Genomic DNA, 17,396 nt, shown 5'->3' on the forward strand with positions numbered 1-17,396 from the left:
TTGGGCCAAAGGAGACCTAAAAAATAGGTTCATTTCAAGGCTGGGTAAAAATTTGGCCTAATAATAAAGAGACTGAGGATTGAATGCTCAGGAGGGTGCAGGGCCAGGTGTACCCTGGGCTTTCCCGGACGTCGTCACAGGTTTGGGGGAGAAAGGAAACCCTGTGGCTTAGACAGGGCTGGTGCAGGGCAGCCTGGCCAGGAAGCAACCAGGAGGGGTGGACTCCTGCGGTGCGCCTCCAGGAAGGAAAGAGGAGGAAACAGGCTCTAAGGGTCTGTCTTGTTTGCTGACACACAGTAGGTGCCTCATAAACATCTGCTCACTAACTGAGACAACGAGAGGTTGGCGAAGAGACCAGAGGCCCTTCCGAGCTGCACAAGGCGAAAGCGTCACTTGAGCAGAGGTTTGATTAGAGCGAGAGCAAGAAGTGGGAGGTGAGCTCAAAGCGCGGCTCTGCAGGCAGAGCCATCTAGGTTAGAATCCCATCTCTGCCACTTACTCATTGTGCGGTCTTAAGTAAAGCATTTCAGCCCTTTAAGCTTCAGTTTTCCCTTCTGTAAAATGGTGACACTAACTGCATCTACCAAGGTTACTATGAAGATGTGAAACCTAAGTTTTGTAAAGCAGTTAACACAGTGCCTGGTACACCTGAGTGCTCAGTAAAGAACAATGGGCTGATTCCCAGGGAGGCCAGAGGGGACCAACGCTCGTGTCCAAGCTGTGCTGTGCTCCTGCCCGGCCTTGTCTCCTGGGCCAGGCTGCTTTGAGACAGGACATGAGGGCCGTGGCTTCTTACTATTAGACCAAGAGCACAAGTCAGATGGCTGCCCTCGGTCCTGCTGCTGGCCTGCTGTGTGACGCTGGACAATGCACTGAATTCTCTGGTTCCCCTGTCCAAATGCCCATTACAATATATGCCAGGCATGCACTCAACATTAGGTGTCATCAGATAGAGGCAGGATCCCATGGAAGCGAGTGCTTTGGCCCTGGGTCTATCCCTTACAGCTGGGATGGTCAGGGAGGGTGATTATGAGACACCCTCATGGTTGAGCTTGATACAAGAGATATGCAAGGGATTTAGTAGGGGAAGGCCCACCAAAGAAAGAGGGGAAGGAGAGACAGGAGGCAGGGTGCTGGTCTGATGCCTGAGAAAGGAGGGAAGGAGGAGGGAGGATTGGACAGGATGAGCCTCGGACTGCAGCACGACTCTGAGAAAGTCTCGGCCAGGCTGGTGGGGAGTTTCAGAGCAAGGTGTATTGGTCAGCTCCAGCTGCCATTAAAAACAAACCACAGGCTGGGTGCCATGGCTCACGCCTGTAATCCCAGCACTTTAGGAGGCCGAGGTGGGCAGACTGCCTGAGGTCAGGAGTTTGAGACCAGCCTGACCAACATGGTGAAACCCCTCTCTACTAAAAATACAGAAATTGGGGAACACTGTGACTTGCCCAAATCCTCAGAGACAAGCTTAGAGAAAGGGAAATGAAGGGAGGCTGGAGGTCAAACCCTGGCTGTAACACCACCAGGGAAAGTCACTTAGGGTCCCCAAGCCTCAGTTTCCCCATTAGTAAAAGGGAGATAACAAAAGGACCTATGGCACGGGGTTATGCTGGGGTTATCTGAGCACACCGAGCTCCCGCGTCAGTGCCCATCATCTGCGGACTCCAAATGAGTGCTGCTATTATGAATCGTGGCAGCTGTGGAAGGTGCCACTCAGTGCTCCCTTCAAGAGAACACCTCCCTCGAGGCGTTGGTGACAGCTTCCAGGTGTGGCATCTTCCAGTGGCTGAGCACGGTGGGGGTAGTCCTGCCCGATGCTGGAACAGGCAGTTGTACCATGGACTGAACTGTGACCCTGTCTGCTGCAGACCTGCATCCTGAAGGCCTAACCTGCCCCCCATGTGACTACATTTGGAGATGGTTTTTTTTTTTTTTTTTTTTAAGACAGAGTCTCACTCCATCACCCAGGCTGGAGTGCAGTTGGCGCGATCTCGGCTCACCGCAACCTCTGCCTCCTGGGTTCAAATGATTCTCCCACCTCAGCCTCCAGAGTAGCTGAGATTACAGGCATGTGCCACCACACCTGGCTAATTTTTTTTTTTGTATTTTTAGTAGAGACAGAGTTTCACCATGTTGGCCAGGCTGGTGTCTAACTCCTGACCTCAAGTGATCTACCCGCCTCGGCCTTCCAAAGTACTGGGATTACAGATGTGAGCCACCACACCCGACCTATGGTATCCTCTAGATTGTCAGAAGCATCCCTGACTTTCTGAACAGCCTTTGGTGGGGGGAGGTGGGACACTAATTTAAATGACCCACTGACCATCCCTTTTTCTGTGCACTAATAGAGGGAAGGCTGTGTGAGGACACAGTAAGAAGGCAGCTGTCTGCAAGCCAGGAAGGGAGGTTCTACTGGAAACCAACCCTGAAGGCACCTTGATCTTGGACTTCCAGCCTTCCGCACTGTGGGAAAGTAAATTTCTTGCATTTAAGCCTCCTGTTCTCTGTGTGTTTTTTTTAGATGGAGTTTCGTGCTTGTTGCCCAGGCTCAAGTGATTCTCCTGCCCCAGCCTCCCGAGTAGCTGGGACTACAGGTGCAGGCCACCACACCTAATTTTGTATTTTTAGGAGAGACGGGGTTTCACCATGTTGGTCAGGCTGGTCTCAAACTCCTGACCTCAGGCAATCTGCCTGCCTCGGCTTCCCAAAGTGCTGGGATTATAGGCGTGAGCCAAGATGCATGGCCTGTGGTATTTTTTTTTTTTTTTTTGAGACAGGGTTTCGCTCTGTCGCCCAGGCTGGCGTGCAATGGCGCGATCTTGGCTCACTGCAAGCTCTGCCTCCCGGGTTCACGCCATTCTCCTGCCTCAGCCTCCCAAGTAGCTGGGACTACAGGCGCCCACCACCTCGCCCAGCTAATTTTTTGTATTTTTAGTAGAGACGGGGTTTCACCGTGTTAGCCAGGATGGTCTCCATCTCTTGACCTCGTGATCTGCCTGCCTCGGCCTCCCAAAGCGCTGGGATTACAGGTGTAAGCCACTGTACCCAGCCTGTGGTATGTTTTTAATGGTAGCCGGACCTGACCAATATACCTTGCTCTGAAACTCCCCACCATCCTGGCCAAGATTTCCTCAGAGCCATGCTGCAGTCCGAGGCTCACCCTGTCTAATCCTCCCTCCTCCTCTTTTCTCAGGCATCAGACCAGCATCCCGCCTCCTCCTTCTCCCTCCCCTCTTTCCTTCACGGGCCTTCCCCTAATCCGTTGCATATCTAAAGCTGTCTTGGCCTCTGCCTCCCAGAGGATCCAAATCACTTGCTTCTCAGAGCCTCAGTTTCCCCATCTGTAAAACAGGGACAAACACAGACCCCCCACCCCCTTCCCAGGAGTCTGTGGATATGAAATCTGTGACTGGTGCTGGTGCATTCTGCAGTGATGAGTCTGAAGCTGGCAGAGCTCCTCAGGGCACCTGAGTCCTTGAGCCTGCTTCACTCAGCCCGAGTTTATTGAGCGTCTGTGGGAGGCATGATGGTGAGTGAGACAAATGAGACCCTTGTCTTTGTGCAGCTGACATCCCAGTGTGGGAGACAGATGCTGCTCCTTCGGAAAGGTGCTCAGTGGGAACATAGAGAATGTTTCCATCAACACCGACCCTGGGGGGATCTCGACTCACCTTAGGGAGGAGATTGGGAAAGACCTCAGTGACATGGAACTAGGGGTGCTGCTGAGAAGCAGGGAAGATATGTGGGAGAGAGGTCTAGGTGGGAGGCACCGCTTGTGCAAAAGGCTGGTGGCTGGAAGGAATCTGTGCAAAGCTCAGTGGCATCTGAGGACATGACACCAGGTCCCAGTGGCTGGAGTGAAGTTGGGGGAGATGGGGGGGACAGGTGGGCAGGTAGATCCCAAAGCCCCTCTGTTGATAATGTAGATGAGGGCAGTGGGAGGACACATTCTAATTTGCCTTTTTCAAAGGCTCATCTGGCTGCTCTTTGAAAAATGGGGTGTAGAGGGTGCCAGACAGGCAGCTACTGCAATAGTCCTGGCAGCCACGATGATGGCTCTGGTCACAGTGGTGGCAGAAGTAGGAGCAGCACTCAGATCCAAGAGTTACACAGGAAACGCTGGTGGGACCTGGTGCACTGAGCTGAACAGCGTTTCCCCAAGTTCATGTGAATTTGGAACATCAGAATGTGACCCTATTTGGAAATAGGGTCTTTGCAGATGTCATCAAGTCAAGATGAGATCATATTGGAGTAGGCTGGGTCCTAATGCAATGATTGGAGTCCTCAGGAGAAGAAGAGAGGATGCACAGAGCCACACAGGGAAGGAGGCCACGTGAAGATGGACGCCGAGGTGGAAATGACACATCTAGAAGCCGAGGAGTGCCAAGGATTGCTGGCAGCCCCAGAAGCTGGGAGAGAGGCGTGTGACACCCCTGCAGAGTCTCCAGAAGGAACTAACTCTGCTGACATCTTGATGTGGGGCTTCTGGATTCCGCAGCTGAAAGAAAACATTTGTTGCTTTAAACCACCCAGTTTGTGGTAATGGGGCACAGCAGCCGGAGGAATCTGCTCTGCTGTGTTTTGGAGGCTGGAGGTCCAAAATCCAGGTGTCAGTAGGCCCATGCTCTCTCCAAGGCTCTAGGCAAGACCCGGGCCTTTCCACCAGCTTCTGGTGTCACCTGCAATCTGGCTTTCCTTGGCTTGCAGCTGCATGACTTCGATCTCGGCTTTCGTTGTCATGTGACCTTCTGTCTCTCTCTCCCCGATTCTTATTCATTTATTTATTTGAGACACAGTCTTGCTCTGTCACCCAGGCTGGAGTAGGGTAACGCGATCTTGGCTCACTGCAACCTCCATCTCCCGGGTTCAAGCGATTCTCCTGCCTCAGGCTCCCAAGTAGCTGAAATTACAGGCATAAGCCACGATGCCCAGCTAGTTTTTGTATTTTATTTTTAGTAGAGATGGGGTTTCGCCATGCTGGTCAGGCTGGTCTTGAATTCCTGACTTCAAGTGATCCATCCACCTCAGCCTCCCAAAGTGCTGGGATTATAGGCATGAGCCACCGTGCCTGGTCCTTGTTTATTTTTGAGATGGAGTCTCACTCTTTCGCCAGGCTGGAGTGCAGTGGCACGATCTCGGCTCACTGCAACCTCCACTTCCCGGGTTCAAGTGATTCTCCTGCCTCAGCCTCCCAAGTAGCTGGGACTAAAGGCACGTGCCACCACACCCAGCTAATTTTTGTATCTTTAGTAGAGAAGGGGTTTCACCATGTTGGCCAAGATGGTCTCGATCTCTTGACCTTGCGATCTGCTGGCCTCGGCCTTCCAAAGTGCTGGGATTACAGGCATGAGCCACCGAGCCCAGCTCTTTGTTTATTTTTGAGATGGGTTCTTGCTCTGTTGCCTAGACTGGAGGGCAGTGACATGATCACAGCTCACTGTGGTGCCAAACTCCTGGGTTCCAGCAATCCTTCCATCTTGGCCTCCCAAAGTGCTGGGATTTTAGGCATGAGCCACCACACCTGGCCTCTCCTCTTCTTCTGAGGACGTCAATCATACTGGATTAGAGGCCACTCTAATGACCTAATCTTACCTTGATTATATCCTGCAAAGATGCTTTTTCCAAATGAGGCCACATTTAGAGGTAGTGGTGGTTAGGACTTCAACATATCTTTCTGGAGGACACAATTCAAACCATAACATGTGGCAATGGACTCAATACAAACTGTGAGACAGGCAGGACTGAGGAACTGCCAAGGCTCCGAGTCTCAGGAAGGAAGTCTTCACTCAAGTCTAACCTACTTCTCTCCTGCTATACCCATTTCATTTGCCATTCAGGGAGACAAGCCCATGCCATAAGGGGACCTGGCAGGTCCTAGGCACTGATCCTCCTGCCTCCTCATTCTCTCCGACTCCTGAGGAGCTGTGCTGTGGGTTCAGTTGGCTGCTCTAGAAAGTACACAGCTATAAAGATCATTTACTTCCCTGGGTATTTTCCACTCCTTGTTTCCTCCCCCAACACACAGTGCTGTGTTCCCAGATTTTACACTGTACAGGGAACTCATTTCTTCCCACCTTCCCTATCTGGCAGGAATTCATGGAGCCCTGAGCTACTTTGCTGGGAGTTGGGGTAGGGAGGAAAAAATTACTAATATCCAGACAATTGCAGGATTCTGCCAACTTCTATGGAGTAGAATGCTCTGCCGGGCGACCTGGCAAACCAAAGGGCCTCCCGTCTACTTTGTCCAATAGTATTATTCGATGCATCAGCTAAATGTCACTGGCTACTCTTACAAACACAAATTGAAAGAGAGAGAAATGACAAAAAATCTTTAAAATGTTTGGAAAACGTTTCTCAGAGAACCTGACAGCCATGGAACACCAAGGGAATCTTGTTTTTCATTCCTGAGTCTTCCCTTCCTTCCCTGGGTCCTGCTCTGGCTCTTCACGTAGTAGGCGCTCAATTAACGTGCGTTGTTTGAAAAGTGTGATAAATGATGAAGTTATTAGAGCTCTGGGTGAGAGGGTAGGGCGCCACAGAGTTTGAGAGTTTTCCTGGGGGCATCTCTGTAGCAGGCAGAATAATGGCTCCTCAAAGACATCTTGACCCTCAGAACCTGTGAGTGTTTTTTGTTGTTCTTTTTAGAGACAGGGTCTTGCTCTGTCACCCAGGTCAGAGTGCAGTGGCACAATCACGGCTCACTGCAGCCTCGACCTCCTGGGCTCAAGCGATCAATCCTCCTGTCTCAGCCTCTGGAGTAGCTGGGGCCACAGGCACGTGCCACCACGCCCAGATAATTTTTTAATTTTTGTAGAGATGGGGTTGTTGCCCAGGCTGGTCTCAAACTCCTGGGCTCAGGTGATCCTCCCGCCTCAGCCTCCCAAAGTGCTGGGATTACAGGTGTGAGCCACCACACCCTGCCCCTGAGTGTTATGTTACATGGCACAGGGACTGAAGGGTGCAGATGGAAGGGGATCACAGTCAGAGATTGACTGAAGAGGCTGCCCGGCTGGCTTTGAAGATGGAAGAAGAGGCCATGAGCCAAGGAACATGGGCAGCCCCAGTCCCAGAAGGTGGAAAAGACAAGGAAACGATTTCTCCCCTGCAGCCTCCTGCCTCCAGAAACAACACGGCCCCGCGAATGCTTTGATTTTTGCCCAGTGAGACCCATCTTGGACTTCTGTTCCGCAGAACGGTGAGATCATCAATGTGTGTTGTTTTAAGCCTCTAAGCTCATGGTATTTGTTACAGCCGTGACAGGTGACTAAGAGTCCCCAGTGCAGGCGTCATTTATCCACCAGTCTACTACGTGTTGACAGCATTTCTTCAGTTGCCAAATATTTCCCGAGTGCCTGCTGTGTGTCAGGGAAAGCTCTGGGATGTGGAGGTCCAGCAGGAAATGATAGAAAATTCCTGCCCTCCTGGGGCTGACATTCTAGAGGGAATGATGGACAAAGCATGGGTGAGGCAACTGGAGTGAGATGGGCTCAGAAGCAAAATGAAACAGGGTTGGGGGAGAGGGTGGACTGGGTGGCGATAACTGGGCAGCCTGGTCAGGGGAGTGGTGTCTCCGCAGAGCCCTAATGAGGCAGCTAGCAGGGGGGGTGCGGGGGAGTATTCTAGACACAGGAAATACTAAGAGAAACAGCTTGCATCAGATAAGGAAACGGCAGCTGACTGTCCTACCAACCTCCCCGGGGGTTACCGTCCCAGAAATACAACTTTGCTCCATCTTCATAACCACCAACCCATTTCACAGATGGGGATATGGGGCTGGCCCAGGGGACACCCAGTGCCAATCTCCTCTCCCCTCCCTGCGTAGGCTGGGAGGGTGGGGTGCTGTGGCCGAGGGTGGCAGCTGGGTTCAGAGTGGGCTGTGGCCCTCCAAACGTGAGTTTCTGGGCTTCATCCCTCAAACTCTAGCAACCATTAATCCTGGCGCAGATGGGGGCCCCCACATCCATAAGGTTGGGTAGGGCAGGGGGCAGATGAGACCCCCACCTGATATCCTGAGCCAAGAGCTCAGAGGAACTGGAATTTCTTGACCCCACCTCCAACAAGTGCCAGCACTTTGCATATCTCTATATCTCACTTAAATTATGGAAACAACTGGCCGGGTGCGGTGGCTCATGCCTGTAATCCCAGCACTTTGGGAGGCCGAGGTGGACAGATCACGAGGTCTAGGAGTTCGAGACTAGCCTAGCCAATATGGTGACACCCTGTCTCTCTTAAAAATACAAAAATTAGCCGGGCATGGTGGCTCGCACCTGTAGTCCCAGCTACTCGGGAGGCTGAGGCAGAAGAATCGCTTGAACCCAGGAGGTGGAGGTTGCAGTGAGCCGAGATGGTGCCATTGCATTCCAGCCTGGGCAACAGAGTGAGACTCTGTCTCAAAAAAAAAAAAAAAAAAAAGGAAACAACTACATGAGCTATCACTATCACCCTCCTTTTCCAGATGAGAACACTGAGGCCCAGCCGAAGGAACACACTTGCTCAAGGTCATCAGGCAAGAAAAAGTCAGAGGTGGATTTGAACCCAGGCCTTTCCACCAAGCCAATGCGACCCAAATGCCAGACACTGGTGTATTCCCTTTATAACTTCTGCCGTGTCCATACGCCCCCGAAAGATGATTAACTTGACATCTGCCCTATGTGACTCACTTTTTATTTATTTTTATTTTGAGACGGCATTTTCACACTGTCATCCAGGCTGGAGTACAGTGGTGCAATCCTGGCAGCTCACTGCAGCCTCGACTCCTTGGGCTCATGTGATCCTCCCACCTCAGCCTCCCCAGTAGCTAGGACTACAGGCACATGTCACTATGCCCAGCTATTTTTAAAATTTTTTGTAGAGACAGAGTCTTGCTATGTTGCCCAGGCTGGTCTCAAACTCCTGGACTCAAGCAATCCTCCCACCTCAGCCTCCCAAAATGCTTTGATTACAGGCATGAGCTAGTGTGCCCGGGCTGACTCACTTTTTAAAAATATATATATTTTAAAGTAATGTTTTATCTCACTTTCATAAATAGAAAATCGGGATCTTATATCATAAGTAGAAGGTGCTTCGACCATAAAAATAAAGGTAAGGAAAAAAACAAAACAAAACAGAAAATGGATGTTACTGAATCTGAATTTTCATTAGACCCTGTGGCCTGCCCAAGACCTCGAGCCTGGGCCGCCTCTCCTGAGGTTCAAAGGGGAGAGCTGCAGGTGGCGGTGGAGGTGTTGAAGATGCTCCAGTACCTGGCCGAGACTTTACTCAGAAGGGAACAGAAAGGTGGCACCCGCACATCCTGCAGTGTGTTCAAAGTTTCAGTCTTGGGTCCGGGTACACCCACGCTGTCTCCAATATCATGTGGACTCCACACTTGGGGAAATACTAGGTGCTGCCAAGCCCCCGACCTCTAAAATCATGCCCTCACTCCAGCATCTGGCAAGCCTGGTATCCTAGTGTCAGGAGAAGTGACAGGGCATCCGTGCAACTCCTTGCCTGGAGCCAGCGATGCAGGTTTCTGTTGGGCTCAGCACTTCTCCCGGAAGCCTTCCAGCCGACACATGCGGCTGCCCAGAGCTGCCAGCACCACGCAGGGGTGTGAGTGGGACTTTGTTTCCCTACTCACTCCCGTAATACACAGACGGTCAACAGACAGACCAGGGCGGTGGCCACGATGATCAAACAGCCTCAGATCCAACCTGGATGTGCAGACCCCAAATCTAAAGTGTTTAAATACAACAGACCCTTCTGATGAGCTGATGAGTGGCAGACTTGGATCCACTATGAGCCATCAGAGGTGGCAGGTCCTGATGGGCATGCAGGGATCGGGGACACCGTGGGGAAGTGTACCCGCCTTTGTCCGACACACATCAACCTGCTCTGGGGCACAAACTGCTTAGTAAAATGACTAATTCATTTGGTTACATGGGATCCAAACCCATAGAGAACACAGTCAAAAGACTGATAATATCTGAAGACCACACCAGGCTTTCTAAAGGCACTGTCAGGGAGGTGGGTACAACATCACCTATTCCATCTTTTACCACTAGCTGATGCTGTTGGTGGTTTTTTTTTTTTTTTTTTTTTAAATCATGGAGGGGGTTGGGGAATCTAGGAAAAGCTGTCTCTATCCTCCCACTATGTCCATCTGAAGGAAAGTGGCATTTGGAGCTTTTTTAGGAAACACGGAGCCGGAAAGGCTGTCCGAGAGGCTGTTTAGAAACACATTTATGCAGAAGTATGCGTGCACCCCTCCAAAATATCTTCGAGACAGAAGCCTTCTCCCATCTGGGCCCAGGCTCCGGGCGCCTGCGGGGGTGGGAGGCTCAGGCTATTGATGGTGGCAGCGAGACTAACTTTGATCCTTTAATCTAAACTTTTCAATAGCAGATGGGGTGCCAAGCCTTTATATGCAGCTGTGAGCCATGTGTCTACCCACTCCTTTCTTGGGGCAGTTGGCAGTGGGGCCAGCGGGGGGTTCCTCCTGGCTTGGACAGGGACAGAGGGCTGGGAATGAGGGTCTTCTTTCTTGGCACTGGGTGCTGATGGTAATAATAATACCACCACCACCAGCACCAACAGCAGCAGCCGCTGTTTACTGAGCATTTACTATGTGCCAGACACCCAGCTAAGGACTTTACACTCCTCACCTTACTCAGGCCTCCCGGTGGCACTGGGAGGTAAGTCTGCTTTCCAAAGGCGGAAACAGCTGCTCAGAGGGGTTGGTTGAGCCAGTTAGTTACTCAAGGCCACCCAGCCAGGGAATAGCACAGCCAGGACTCAAACCCACATGTCTTACAATAAAAATAAAGTTCTTGGCCAGGTGTGGTAGCTCATGCCTGTAATCTCAGCACTTTGGGAGGCCGAGGCAGGTAGATCATCTGAGGTCAGCAGTTTAAGGCCAGCCTGGCCTATGGTGAAATCCCGTCTCTACTAAAAATACAAAAAACAAAAAACAACCAACCAAAAAACCCCCCAAAAACAACAACAAAAAATCAAGTTCTTATATACTGAGCTGTACAGAAAGTTCCAGGAGGGCAGGGTTGGTGTCTGTTTTGCTCAACATTGTGCCCCTGTTGCTGATAGAGTGCCTGGCAAACAGTAGGCACTCAATATTTACTGAATGAATTGCATGGGGCAATGACTGCTGGGCACCATGTTTAGTGTTCTCTGTTGCTCACTGAACCCATCCAAAGGCCCCTATAATGAGGGGAGGTCATTATCCACATTTTACATTGGGGAAACTGAGGCTCAGAGAAGTCAAGTGTGATGTGGGAAGCAAAATGGCAGCACAGGATTGGCCTGGCTCTGCAGGGAGGTTCTTCAACCTGGAGTCTTGCTCCTTCTTCCTCCACCTGCCAGGTTGGGAACTGTGTGACTGTCTCTCCTGAATGAAAGTTCCACTTGTTCTTCCTCAAGCAACACATCTGCATTTCAGCAAAGGCTTCATCCTTCCAGCCTGGAACTTTTCAATCTACTGGCAGCAAAGACGCTTTAACTGTTTTTCACTCTTTTTAGAGTTCGAATCTCCAATGGTTTTGTCCAAGCTCCTTGGATTTTTAAATTCATCCTGCAACTAGGGTAGTGGGAAGGAGCTGGGTCGGGGCGGGTCTAGATTCAGGCTCCATCACTTCTCTGCTGTGTGACCTTGGGCACGTGGCTTGAATTCTCTGAGCCTGTACTTCTTCAGCTTTCCAGTGAGGAAGGATGATGGAACCTACCTCTCAGGGTATGGGTGTGTGTGGAATCAGTGAATTTGTATCTGTAAGGGCTGAACACACTGCCTGACACACAGAAAGTACCCCAGAAATGACCTCCACGTCGTGGCACTTCAACCTTTAAAACCAGGTCCAAAGGCCTCCCTCTCTGAGGCCTCTGCCAGCCATCCTTCCTTGAAGCCTGCTTTCTGTTGTGTATTCTGGTTGTCTGTCTTTAGGTCATGTTGTCCTTGCTGAACCCGAGAGTCTCCAAGGGCGGGCCTGGACTTGAGCTTGAGTTCCCACAGGGCTAGGCACATAGCAAGCACTCAGAGCATAAGCTAATGAAACGCCACGGCTTGAATGCCTGTCCTCCCTTCTGAAAGGGACTGGCCTTTACTGAACACCTCCCAGGCAACAGCACCCATCTGGATGCTTTCATTCAGTCCACTCTCCAACCCTGAGCTGCTGGGAGGAACAAAGTTTAGCCAGGGGGTCATGGGGAAAGGGTGCTCCTGGCAGAGGAAACGGCATGGGCAGAGGTGTGGCAGGAAATAGTGGGACACTGCCTTCTAAAGTTAACTGTCACCTGGGTGTGGTGGCTCACGTCTGTAATCCCGACACTTTGAGAGGCCGAGGCAGGTGGATCATCTGAAGTTGGGAGTTCGAGACCAGCCTGACCAACATGGTGAAACCTTGTCTCTACTAAAAACACAAAATTAGCTGGGTGTAGTGGCATGTGCCTGTAATCCCAGCTACTCGGGAGGCTGAGGCACGAGAATTGCTTGAACCCTAGAGGCGGAGGTTGCAGTGAGCTGAGATTGTGCCACTGCACTCTAGCCTGGGTGTCAGAGTGACGCTACATCTCAGAAAAAAAAAAAATAATAATAAAGTTAACTGTCATCTTCAGGAAAAGTGACATTAAGTTTTTCCTTTTTTAACAGGTGAAATGCTGTTTTATGTTAACCTTCAGTGTTCCACTGACCATTATGGGACTAACTGAGCAGAAGTGTGGGCATGGAGGAAGGCGAGGAGGAGGGAAGGAGGGAAGGTTAGCACAGACAACACTTTCTAATCGTAGAAAATCTCTATTTCCTGTAGCTGTGCAGGTGGCTTATCCACTAGATGGCACTGAAACGAGTTATTTGAGACAAAAACAAAGCTAAATGCTTCACCTCCCCTGCTACTTCTATCAATATCCATTATATTTCAGCTGGTTCAAATGTAAATGTTTAAAAATTAAGATCACAAAAATACTAAAAAAAACTCCTCATACCCTTGAGGCGAGAAAGATTTTTAAAAACCGGACCTGATATTCAGAAGCTACAAAGCAAAGGTTTGCTAAGACTTCTTGCTTTCTGCAAATATTTTTTTGAATGCCTGCTACATACAATAGACAAGAGACATTACACACTAAGTTGAGAAACAAAAGGCAAACCAGGGGAGAAGATATGAAACATGTATACCTGGACAAAGGTTAATATCCCTCATATACAAAGAGCATCTACAAATCAATAAGAAAATAATCCACTCTCTGGTAGAAAAAATCTACTCTCTGGCTAAGGAGACATAAACCAGAGATGTCTAAAAGTATAAATATGAATGCTTTATAACATATGAAAAGATATTTAGTGAACTAGTAAATAAAGGACTGCAATATAAAATCAGCAAGGAGAAAAACATTCTTATTCTGGTCACTGATCCTGGGGTTTGTGGTCAATACAAGGCTACAATGTATTTTTCCTTCCCAAATTTTCTTCTTGGTACAGCACAGTACCAATAGGGGACGCGTTCCCAAGCACCCTAACTGTCCAGAGTTGGAGAGGGGTTAGGTAAATTACAATACAGCTATACAAGAGATTGTTAGGCTTGTACAATGAATCAAAGTTACTTGGGATCTGTAATCACACAGGGAAATATGAGTGCTTCATGTCAGATAAAGGAAACAATTCAAAACGGTACATGTAGAATCAGCAACTGTTTCGAAAAAGTACACAGGGAAAAATCACGGAAAAGAAAAACAACAAAATGCTTTTCTAGCTGGTCGTTTTCCCTCTTTCTGTTTCTCTCTATTTTCTGAAGTCGACAGCATGCATATGCTACTCTTATAATCGAGGAGACAAATTTAAAAATTTTAAACGTGTAGAGCATTTTCCTATTCTATAGGCTCAGGAACCCTGTTGCCTGCACCACTGCTTATCCAATGACCCTGACAACAGACCAAACCTCGTAGAATCAATAGCAGACACTTGTCACTCCTGTAACTCTTATACCCTGATGTCAATGGGCTGCTGATTACTCAACCCGGCAGAATGCTTTCATGTACAGCGTAGCGAATCCTCACATCCACCCCCGAGTAGGTTCTATTACTATCCCTCTTCTAAAGACACAGAAACCAGAGCTCAGAGAGGTTAAAGCCCCTGGCCAAGGTCACACAGCACAAAACACCAAACTGAGAGTTCCACCCAGGTGTGTCAGCCTATATAGCCCAGGCACTGAGCACCTTCCTGACCAGCCTTGCCCCCCAAGAGAAGGAGCAGGGTGAGAAATGTCTGCCAGGAATTGCAAATCTGCATCAGATTTGTAAAAACCAAAGCACAGTAGAAAACATTTTGGGGCACTCACCTGTCTCTTATCTCCTCAGCAATGTTCATCTGCCTGCCCTCTCATTTCCTCGTTCCTTGTTTTTTTTTTTTTTTTTCCTTTTAACTAATCACTCAGTTAACAAGTTAGCCTTCTGAAGCTTGGGTCCGTACCTAGTGACTCTACGAGTGCGATAAAGGAATCAGCCATCACCAATACAGAAGTCAGGGAGGTTTAAATCACATCATCACCCACAACAATGACATTAATTATGCTTTTAACACGTTTTACTGCTTTTTTTTTCTCACTTCACGCCACATCTGTGTGAACAATATCCAAAAGATTTACGGTTTTCTTTCGTAATTACAGACATCCAGGCTGCACACTTATCAAAATACTTGCTGAGCCATCAGGCTCTGTCGTATTCTCTGCCAAAGATCTGTGTTGGCAGCAGTCACTCAAAACAAAAATGTTGAATCAGGACTTGTGTGGCTTCGGGTGGTGGGGAGGAGTATTTCGACAAATAATTTGCCTGTCAAGAAATATAAAAACAGGAGTGTGCGCGTCCCGGAGAATTTTCCAGGAGTGTTATTTTTATGGAGGGGGTTGGAGCTGGGGGGCCGGCAGTGAGCAGGGAAGCTGGAAGCGCCCAACACACATTTGACATTTGGTTCTTGTGTCTGAGGATAAAATTTAATGAGAACAAAAATATGTCTTCCTAATTCCCCTAAGAAATCATTAAAACATTTTGTTATTCTTAAATGTCTCAAAAATGAATTAGAGGCCCTAAAGGGGCTGTTCGTATGGTACGTCTCCATCAGTTAAGGCTCCTCGTTCTCTAACTCGGTGACAGCTGGGGACAGCTCTCCCGCCCCTGCATTTCTGGGGAGGAGAGTTGGGAAATCAGACTCGTGGAGTCAGCACTGTGCTTGGAATGACCTTCCTGCTCCTGGGCTTTGGGGAAAGAGGAGAGAGGGTACATGGACCTTCCAGAAGGTTCCATAGCAATCTTGGGACCTCGAGTGGCCCCTGGCCTGTGACTGTTTTAATGGTCTTCTCTCCAGAAAGATGAGGGTCCCATAAGAACACCCCCCCAAAATGAGGGCTCGTTTCCAAGTGGGGGGCCGTAAGACCCTTCTGTTTCCCTTTGTCTTCCTGCCTGTCTGTACCCCCAAGCACTAGACATGCTGTTGTCCCCCTGTGATTGTGATGACAGGCTATGTGACCGACGATCTGGTCACTTCTGCCACTCAAAGGTAAGCTTCTGAGGGCTGGGCCCATGTCTGTGTTTGTAGGGTCACAGCTGTGTTCCCAGTGTCCAGCAAGTGCCAGGCACACAGTAGGCACTCAATAAATGCTGTCTGAGTAAACAACACAAGATGTGCATGGAAGGGGGGTCTCACTGATGAAGTATCTCTTAGCTCCAATAACCTTTCCTCCCTTTTGCTGCTGAGTCTTACTTCTAATATTCAACAATTATTAGGTGCCTACTGTGTACCAGGTTCTGAGTATACGAATTTAGTATGATTCAGTCCGAGGCCTGGTGCATTTCACATCTCCTAGGAAAGCTGGACACATATATGATAAGGAGAATAGTTAACACTTAGTAAGCACCTGCTGTTGTACTGTGAACCTTGATGCCTCCAAATAACAGCAGGAGGCAGGTTCTAATATTATTCTCAATTTATAGAAGAGGAGACTGCAGCTCAGGAAGGTGAATTAATTCCCCTACAGTCACGCAGTAAGTGACACAAACAGGATTTGAATCTGGGTCTTTGAGCCTGAACGCACACGCATCTCTCAGTGCTGCCCCCTCGTGTTACAACTGAGGTACTACGGGGTCCCGTGGGAGAGCGCTGCCTGGGGACCCCTGGGAGGCATCTCTGGGGTCTGTACAGGGTCATCCTCCAATGTCATTTGTCGCTGACACGGTGGGACCCAAAGGATCGAAAAGGGTGGGAAATAAGGGTGTATTTTTCTAGATATCACCGATGAGAGTGGAGACATTATAAGCAAAAAGGCGGCAAGGAATGGTGCCACTGGGCCTCTTGGCCATGAGTATGTTGTGGCCGGCAGTGAGGGTGATAATGACCCCAGCTGCAGACACATGGGTTGTCTCGGCCTCGTGCCATAGTACCATGTCCTCGCAGGGACCACAGCCTGCAGTTGTGCCGTCAGCTCTTGCCATTCCTTCCACTCTCATCACTGGGAAAACCCACGTGGCTGGACTGTTCCTGTGAGCGCGGATGGGGTGGAGCATGGGACCAGGCAGCAGGCGCATGTGTACTGGCTGAACGTCCACCCCAAAAGGATACCTCTGTGTCCTAACGCCTGGAACCTGTGAATGTGACTTTATTCAAAGTGTCTTTGAGCTGGGCATGGTGGCTGCACCTGCAGACCCAGCCATTTGGGAGGCTGAGGTGGGAGGATCACTTGAGCTCAGGAGGTCGAGGCTGCAGTGAGCCAAGATTGCACCACTGTACTCCAACCTGGGAAACAGAGCAAGACCCTGTCTCTTAAAAAAACAAAACAAAACAAAACAAAAAAACACCAAAGTGTCTTTGCAGATATAATTAAGGATCTTGAGATGAAATCAACCTGGATTATCCAGGTGGCCCCTAAATCTAATGACAAGTGTCACTATAAGAGAAAGGAGGTTGGGCACAGTGGCTCAACACCTGTAATCCCAGCTATTCAGGAGGCAGAGGCGGGAGCATCACTTGAGGCCAGGAGTTTGAGACCAGTCTGGGTAACACAGTGAGACTTTGGGACTACAAAAAATAAATTTGAAAAATTAGCTGGGCTTGGGAGGCTGTGGCAGGAAGATTGTTTGAGCCCAGATGTCAAGGTTGCAGTGAGCTATGATCACACCACTGCACTCCAGCCTAGGCAACAAAGCAAGACCTCATATATAGTTTTTAAAAAGGAGAGAGAGAGAGAAAGGAGAGAGAGATTGAGACAAAGATACAGAGGAGAGACTGGAGTGACATAGCCAGAAGCCAAGGGACACCTGGAGCCACCAGAAGCTGGAAGAAGCCAGGAAGGATCCTCCCCTGAGCCTTCAGAGAAAGTATAGCCCTGTTGACACCTTGATCTTGGGCCTGTGGCCTTCAGAACAGGGACAGA

At 49.5% G+C, this 17,396-nt stretch overlaps 1 protein-coding gene across 6 annotated transcripts in view; it reads right to left on the bottom strand.

Moving 5' to 3' along the window:
* Window positions 1–17,396, bottom strand: part of CUX2 (cut like homeobox 2) — a 328,467-nt gene that overhangs the window by 69,579 nt on the left and 241,492 nt on the right. The gene's annotated exons all lie outside the window — the stretch shown is intronic.

Source organism: Hylobates moloch, unplaced genomic scaffold, assembly GCF_009828535.3.
Source record: "Hylobates moloch isolate HMO894 unplaced genomic scaffold, HMol_V3 SCAFFOLD_12, whole genome shotgun sequence".
Lineage (NCBI taxonomy): Eukaryota > Metazoa > Chordata > Mammalia > Primates > Hylobatidae > Hylobates > Hylobates moloch.